The 8,570-nt window shown below is 40.9% G+C and overlaps 1 long non-coding RNA gene across 1 annotated transcript in view; it reads left to right on the forward strand.

Annotated features, from left to right (window-relative positions):
• LOC123377068 overlaps window positions 1-5,973 on the forward strand; it is a 42,322-nt gene extending 36,349 nt beyond the window's left edge. The window contains exon 3 of the long non-coding RNA XR_006582068.1: window positions 5,781-5,973. This is a non-coding gene — a long non-coding RNA (uncharacterized LOC123377068). The remainder of the gene's footprint in view (window positions 1-5,780) is intronic.
• Window positions 5,974-8,570: the final 2,597 nt, after the last annotated feature.

Below are 8,570 nucleotides of genomic sequence, written 5' to 3' on the forward strand. Positions count from 1 at the left end.
GGGAATGTGCTAATAAAGCTTGTGGATGACACAAAGCTGAGAGGTATTGCTAACACAGAGAAGGACCGGGATATCCTACAGGAAGATCTGGATGACCTTGTAAACTGGAGTAATAGTACTAGGATGAAATGTAATAGTGAAAAGTGCAAGGTCATGCATTTAGGGATTAATAACAAGAATTTTGGTTATAAATTGGGGACACATCAGTTGGAAGTAACCAAGGAGGAGAAGGACCTCAGAGTATTGGTTGATCACAGGATGACTATGAGCCGCCAATGTGATATGGCCGTTAAAAATGCTAATGCGGTTTTAGGATGCATCAGGTATTTCCAGTAAAGGTAAGGCGGTGTTAGTACTGTTATACAAGGTACTGGTGAGACCTCATCTGGAATACTGTGTGCACTTCTGGTCTCCCATGTTTAAGAAGGATGAATTCAAAGTGGAACAGGTTCAGAGAAGGGCTGCTAGGATGATCCGAGGAATGGAAAACCTGTCTTATGAAAGGAGACTCAAAGAGTGTGGCTTGTTTAGCCTAACCAAAAGAAGGTTGAGGGGGGATATGATTGCTCTTTATAAATATGTCAGAGGGATAAATACCAGGGAGGGAGAGGAACTATTTAAGCTTAGTACCAATGTGGGCACAAGAACAAATGGATATAAACTGGCCACTATGAAGTTTAGACTTGAAATTAGATGAAGGTTTCTAACCATTAGAAGAGTGAAGTTCTGCAACAGTCTTCCAAGGGTAGCAGTGGGGGCAAAAGACATATCTGGCTTCAAGACTAAGCTTGATAAATTTATGGAGGGGATGGTATGATGGGATAGCCTAATTTTGGCAATTAATTGATCTTTGATTATTAGCAGGTAAATATGCCCAGTCGTCTGTGATGGGATGTTAGATGGGGTGGGATGTGAGAATTCTTTCCTGAGTGTCTGGCTGGTGAGTCTTGCCCACATGCTCAGGGTTTAACTGATCACCATATTTGAGGTCGGGAAGGAATTTTCCTCCAGGAAAGATTGGCAGAGGCCCTGGAGGTTTTTTGCCTTCCTCTGCAGCATGGGGCACGGGTCACTTGCTGGAGGATTCTCTGCACCTTGAGGACTTTAAACCACGATTTGATGACTTCAGTAACTCAGACATAGGTTAGGGGTTTGTTACAGGAGTGAGTGGGTGAGATTCTGTGGCCTGCATTGTGCAGGAGGTCAGATTAGATGATCATAATGGTTCCTTTTGACTGTAAGTCTGAGTCTATATACAAGAAAAAGCAACTAGACTCAATGCATTCAGCCAGCAAATTGGACTGAAAATTAACTGCAATAAGATGGATATCATAACCTTTAATATTGCCTCACCATCACCAGTACAGATAGAGGATTATGTTCTCACCAATGTAGAAACATTCACATTGGGCAGCACCATCAGCCAGGATGGTGGAACAAGCCAGGACATCCGGAACAAAATCAATAAGGCCAGGAACACCTTCAGGAGCTTAAATACAGTCTGGAAATCATCAAAATACAACACCAAAACCAAACTCAAGATTTATTAGAGCTGTGTACTTTCAACACTACTTCATAGTGCAGAATGGTGGGAAATGAGAAAGTATGACATGTCCAAACTGTTTTCATTCCATACTACCTGCCTCAGAAAAATCCTCCATATCTTTTGGCCCAGAACAATCTCAAACCAAGAGGATCTGAGCACCATCCTTGCCAGTTGGTGGTGGAGATGGATCCATCATGTGCTTCAGATGGAAACTGATTCCATCACCAGAGTAGCAATAAGTTGGACACCTGAAGGCAAGCGAAAACGAGGCCATCTGAAAACAACATGGCGAACAGCTGTGGAAGCTGAGCTGGGGCACAGCTGGGGAACTATTGAAAGACTTGCCAGAAACAGACAGGAAAGGAGGAGTTTTGTCACTGCCCTAAATGCCAGAGGTGTAATAGGAACATGATGATGATGATGATGACCAGTGAAGTAAATTTGGCAATCTCACATAGTGTCAGGTGGACATTATCCCCAAACAGGCAATGTCGTATCAGCAGAGACAATCCCAGGGTCCAATTATCACTGTGACCCCTCCATGGGAGTGGATGGGACCCCTGCATAAGACCCCCTCAGGGAGCTCAGTCATCTCTGTGACAGCATGTACAGACACTGCAGAGTGTCCCCCATAGGTCTGGAAATCTGTGCAGGGGAGATGGTGGGAAATGGGCAGACCACAGGTGAGGCATTGGGATACAGTGTGTTATTTGTCCATGTCATCACCCTGCACTGCATTCTTTTAAACAGGCCCTTTGGGCAGCTGCAGCCAGGAGAGTTCCTGGTAGAATGGCTGACAAGGATGAGTGCCAGAGTCAGAGGAAGTGAGCACTGCTGCATAGGCACTGAGCTTGTTCATAGGAATCCTTTACCATGCATGAGAATCCTGAACTCTGTGGAAGCAGGGAAAGCTTCAATAAGGATTTGAAGGGGATTTTAATGCGTGTCAGTCAGTTAGCAAGAGTCAGGACATACTGTAACCCTAATGATGTAAGACTTGTAGGAGCAAAGATAGTGCGAGGCGACAGGACAAGAACTGTGTACAAAGTTATTACGACCTTGCAATCACTAACCAAAATGCAGGCTTGCTTTTCTTAGGAGTGAGACAAATAAGATAAGCCTTTCTGCTATGTATAAACAAAATGTATTTGTTGCTTTTTACTGTCTCCATGATTGCTAGAAATTGTCTGTAACAAAGGTATAAAGGCTTGATGTAATTGTTTACCAGTTGAGAGACCTGTCCAGGACTGGGGCGACCCTGTGTCCTATGGCACACTCTCCCTCCATTGTAATTACTGGAGAAATAATAAAGTATTTGATTTTGCTGCACCCAAACAAAAAGCGAGAACTGAGTTTTTCTTCGACAACTCTATCCTAGAAGATCCATTGTATTTGCAGGCAAGACCAGGAGCCTGTTCCATGGGGAGTTGGTGGGGAAGGTGTGGGATGACTGAACACTTTGAGAGCAATCTCTGGGAGGAGAACTGCAAGAGATTTCCTCTCCTTTATGCCCATAGAACTTTTTGTTCCTGAAAGAGGCGGATATTCTATCACAGAAATGACTTTCAGCCTCCAAGGAAGTGGAAGTGAGGAATTATGCATCACTCTTTAGTACCAGCTAATAACCAGTTCAATCATGGCACCACAAACTCAGAAATGGTCTTGGCTACACCAGTGAGAAAATTTTCAGCACTAGTGAAACTTGGAAAAAATTCCCCAAAGTAATTTTTCCACTTCATCTTTTTTTGCTAGTTTGAAGTGAAACATCATACACCCAGGAAGAAAACTGCCATATAATTGCAGAAAGTTGTTTTTTCTAGGAAAAGGGCAAAATTCTCTGTGAAAATGCAAAATTTTAACCTAGGGGAAAACTTTAAGAATGTCATATGCTTGTTCAAATCAAAACTTTCACTCTTTGGTGACCTGCAATGGAAATGCCATGTTCTTTCCTACCTGAAAGCAGAAGGGATTTCCTGTGCAAGTTGGTAGTTGTGGTGCAGGGGAAAATTTTTGGATTGGATTGGCAAGTTGAGACACTTCAAAGAAAGAGAATCTGAGGAGTTCCTAGAGAACAGGTTCAGGAAACACCAGCACCCCCGGTTGAAGGAAAAATGAAGCTGCCCACAAAGGAATTGGTGAGACAGGAAGTCAGAGAAGAGGCCTGGCAGTTTGTAACCACCAGAGGCAAGAGGTCACCGCAGCATTTTACATGGTTGAAGACAGAAGAGGATGAGCAGACTGGCCATCAGAGAAGAGACACAGGAAGAATTCGACAGCCAGAAGTTTCAAATAGAAGTTTCAGGTCTTCAACATGGAAACTATAGAAGATACCTATCAAGATCCAACAGCTCTAATGGAAGGGAGACATGGAACATGCATGGATGGCAGCTTGGTCCAACATGTAAGAAAATCAAGCTTACCCAAGTTCTCCAACTGTCCAAGGTAGACAGACTATCTTTGTTGAATATTCAATACTCAGAAGAATCAAAAGAACATTCTGCAAGGGACAGGTGGATAACAGGACAGTCTGCTGCCTTTCCAGAGCCAAGACAAGATACATCCATCTAAGACTGCATAGGCTTCTGAAGCCTACAGGCAAGGATCCACTGGTGATGGTTCATATTGGCACTGACACTGCATCACAGTATCTCTCACAAATAGTAGATGACTTCGGGGAACTCAGAGTGCTGAAGAATATCCAAACAATCTTCTGAGATCCTTCCTATCCCATGAGCAAAAGGAGGCAGAAGATTCTGGAAGTGGATCACTGGCTAGGTAAGTGGTATAGCGTAGTGGGCTTTGGTTTTGTGGAAGACTGATGCACCTTCTATGGGGAGAAAAGGTTCTATAGGATGGGTGGCCTCCACTACAATAGAAGATGAGAGGTGGGGAATCTCCAGGGGATAGGCTGGCTAGAGTAGTCAGGAGGGGGTTAAACTAATAGGAAAAAAAGTAGGGCAAAAAGAGGGAAGATATGAGTACTCAGTTAACACAAAATCAAGATGTTGAGAACAAAATTAATCAAGGAACCAAAGGACATGGAGAAATTTCTTGAGTTGCCTATACACTGTTAGGAGCCTGGGTAACATGAGAAATTGGAATTGTTCATTTATAAACATAAATTCAATCTCACTGGTATTACTGAAATCTTGTGGGATGATTAGTACAACTGGAATGTTAAAAATCAGTGGTTACAACCTATTTAGGAAGGATTGAGTGGGCAAAAAGGGAGAGGAAATGGCACTCTGTCAAAACTGGCATTACTGGCTTTGGAGTCAGTTTTCTTCTGAGTTATCAATCTTGAGTAACTATAAATCAATCTCCTAGCAGATAAAGCACAAGATAGGGTATTAGCTGGTGTTTGCTACAAACCATCAAGCCATACTAGGGAACAGGGTGACTGCTTCCTTACACACTTATCTACAACATGTAAGGAAAAATATTCTGTGATCATGGGGGACTTCAGTCTGAGGAACACATGCTTGATCTCACGCTGCAGGACTAAAACATCTATGGAATTTTTAAATCTTATAGATGACAATTTTCTAACTCAAAGTTTTGTTGCTAACATGGGGGAATTCTATACTGGACTTTGTCCTAACTGACAGAGGAACTGATCACACAACTAAGTTAATTGTAGCTTAGGTACAAGTGATTATGACTTGATTGCATTTATAATGTGCAAACAGAATAAAGTCCTGATCATTACTATATATACTTGGTGCTTTAATAGAACCAATTTCACAAAACTGAAAACAGTTTACGATGCAAATCAACTGGGAGAAAGAATTTAATCTGGAATTGTGTATGATGATTGGGAATAATTTAAGAACACCTTACTAGATGCCCCCAAAAGTCACAACTGGGAAAGAAGGCTGTGCTATTTTAAAAAAAAAAAAGGAGTTTAAAAAAATATATTAAGAGCAAAAAGAATCCTGACAATGGTATTGATCCATTACTAGATGGAAAGGGTAGAATTATCAGTAATGCAGAAACGGCAGAAGTGTTCAATAAATATTTCTATTCTGTATTTGGGGAAAACACAGATGATGCAATCTCAACATATGGTGATAAAACTTTCCATTCCACTAGTATCTCTGGAGAATGTTCAACAGAAGCTACTAAAATTAAACATTTATAAATCAGTAAGTCTTGCATCCAAGAGTTTTTAAAGAGCTGCCTGAGGAGCCTGCTGGACCATTAAAGTTGGGTTTTTTTGTTTTTCTTTTTCAAGGAGTCTGGGAGCACTGGAGGAAGTTTCAGAAGACTGTAAGAACGCTAATGTGCTTTTTTTTTTAAGGGAAAACCAGGATGACCCTGATAATTATAGAGCTGTCATCCTGACATTGATCCTGGACAAGATCACGGAGTGACTGATACAGAACTTGGTTATGTTACATTCCTCTAGTTCATATTAATTAATACAAATCAGTGTGGGTTTCTGGAAAATAGATCCTGTCAAACTACTTTTTAATGAGATTTCAAGCTTGGTTGATAAAGATAATAGTGTTGATGCAATATAAGCTTCTGTAAGGCATTTGACTTGATGCTGCACCTCATTGTGATTAATTTTATATCATTCTAGTTTTTTTAATGAGTAAACATTAAATAGATTAAAAACTGACGGGTCTCAAAATGTAACTGTCAATGGGGGATTATCAGTCTATAAGTATCTATACAAGGAACAAATATTTAATAATGGGCTCTTCAGTCTAATAAAGAAAGGTATAACATGATCTAACGGCTGGAACTTGAAGCAAGACAAATTCAGACTGGAACTAAAGTGTAAATTTTTAACTGTGAGTAACTAACCATTGGAACAACTTACCAAGGTCATTCTTCATAAACTATTTTAAAATCAAGATTAGATTTTTTTTTTAAAGATATGCTCTATTAATGATCCTGGCTAAGATCTATAGCACATGGTTTTACAGGAGGTCAAACTAGTTGATCAGAATGGTCTCTTCTGGCCTTAGAATCTGAGCTTTTGCTGTTAAGAGCTGTGTCAAGTAGTGAAACAGATGAAATTTCATCTGGATCAGATTTTTGGGGGTGGGGGTGCGGTGAGAGAAGTTCTGAATGTACATAGACAAAGTGAAACTTGGTATCTTTCCAGAGCCCTAAGCATTTATAATGTGAAGGAGAAGAGGGGACTACAAAGAATGATATGGATAATATTGGATGGAGAGAGAGGTTTGGGGACAGCTAAAAATCTTGTGGCTTTGACCTGTCAACACTTCTTGGTGTGGTCTTTCTAGGCATCCTAGCTTCTCCTAAGTGGCCCTCTTCAGTTGTTTTCAATCAGATCAGTTCATGAACCTTCCCCCTTAAATTGAGTCTATCTGCACTTCAACTCCAGGGCTTGCAGCCTTTCTGTCTGTCGGTCTCCTGGGTGCTTTCCCAGAGGCAGCCTGGTGCAGAACTATTACCCCTTTGCTGTCTTAGGCCATTCTGCCTTCTCCCTCTCTGTTCTCTCCCATTTGATAGCAGGTCTTGTTTTCTCTACTGATCACAGCTGTGAGTGTCTGTCTCCATGACTGGCAGTTCTGGCAACTGTGCAGGGGTGAGATCACATTACTTGCCTGTAAACAGGAAAGATTCTTCATCCCCTTCTGCCTATGCTCAGTATGGTGTTTGTTACGTGGCTACTAGAGCAATTATTGCTGGACAGGGCTTGGGGGGCAATACAAAGAACTATGGCCAACATTTTCAAACTTGAGGGCTTAAAGTTAAGCATATAAATCCAGAATTGGGTACCTAAATATGTGAGCTGTTTCAAGGGTTTTGAGTACCTCCATCTCCTGGTGATGTCAATTGGAACCAGTGGTGCTCAGTGTCTATGAAAAAAATCAACTCACTTCCTTATTTAGGTGTCTTGCTTTATTCACCTAAGAGAAAATGTTGACCTGAGTTTCAATGGGTATGGACTTTTCTTTTAATCAATGGAAAATAAATGTTAGAAGTGATTATCTGCCTGCAAAATTAGAGTAATTGCCTATTTTCACATGTATCTCTTCCACTTTCCCCTTTCATATATGCCCTGAGTTTTGCAGCAGGTACTTAATTCCAAACAAAGACGAAATAGTCCCTCCCTATGAAACTGCTGCAGACTGATGGTGATTTACATACACTGAATCACTTCATGATGTGACACAAGACAGAACATCATATGCTGAGAAAATGACAGCTTTTTAAATAGGGCACAGAGAGCATTACTGCCAACATTCATTTAGTCCTGAACTAGCAAATACCACCATTTAGTGCTGCCAAGTCTCTTGCTTCTGGAAGGACAAATCTACAGTTTTGGGACCATCTCCCACTCATAATTAATTTTTGAAACTAGATACATACTAGCCAACCAGTGGGAGAGATTCAGATGCTTGTGAATATGAAGAATAAAATGCCAACCAGTAGAATCAGCAGGAACTAACCTCCCTGTGCTGTGATTAACTTCAAGACCCTGATCCCCAAAAATGCAAGCAGACAGAATTTAAAATTAAAAATACACCATGTGCTTTAACAGAATTTAATTGAAATTTTTTCTCTTTGCTCCCTTAAAAAATATTCTAGACCTCAGACAATATATTGATTGTCACATGAATATTTTATAATGAGGACAGATGGCAATGCAACTACTTATTTTTTAAAAAATAAATCAGTTAATTTTCATTATAGCTTGCTCAAAGGAGATGGCGCTGCACATGAATGTTTCCTGACTTGTAGGCATTATGTTTCCCCTCCTACTTAATGAAGATAAGAACTCAAGTCCTAGATGGACATTCGCTGGGGCAGCTTTCCTGGGGACCTGCACGATGTTTGCTAGTAGAGGGAGGGCAATCTAAGGCCTCATGAGCAGATGGCAAATACTAGACCATAATTTATCACAGTAAGTTTCCAGACACTATTTACTCAAGGAACTGTTGGAACCCCTGGGAAAACATGGGGCAGTTGCACTTCTTCACACTGAGCCTCCTGTATTAGGGAGTTCTTAAGAAAGAGGAGGATTTCAAAGAAAGAGTCCAGA

The sequence above is a fragment of the Mauremys mutica genome, chromosome 9, assembly GCF_020497125.1.
Source record: "Mauremys mutica isolate MM-2020 ecotype Southern chromosome 9, ASM2049712v1, whole genome shotgun sequence".
Classification (NCBI taxonomy): Eukaryota; Metazoa; Chordata; order Testudines; family Geoemydidae; genus Mauremys; species Mauremys mutica.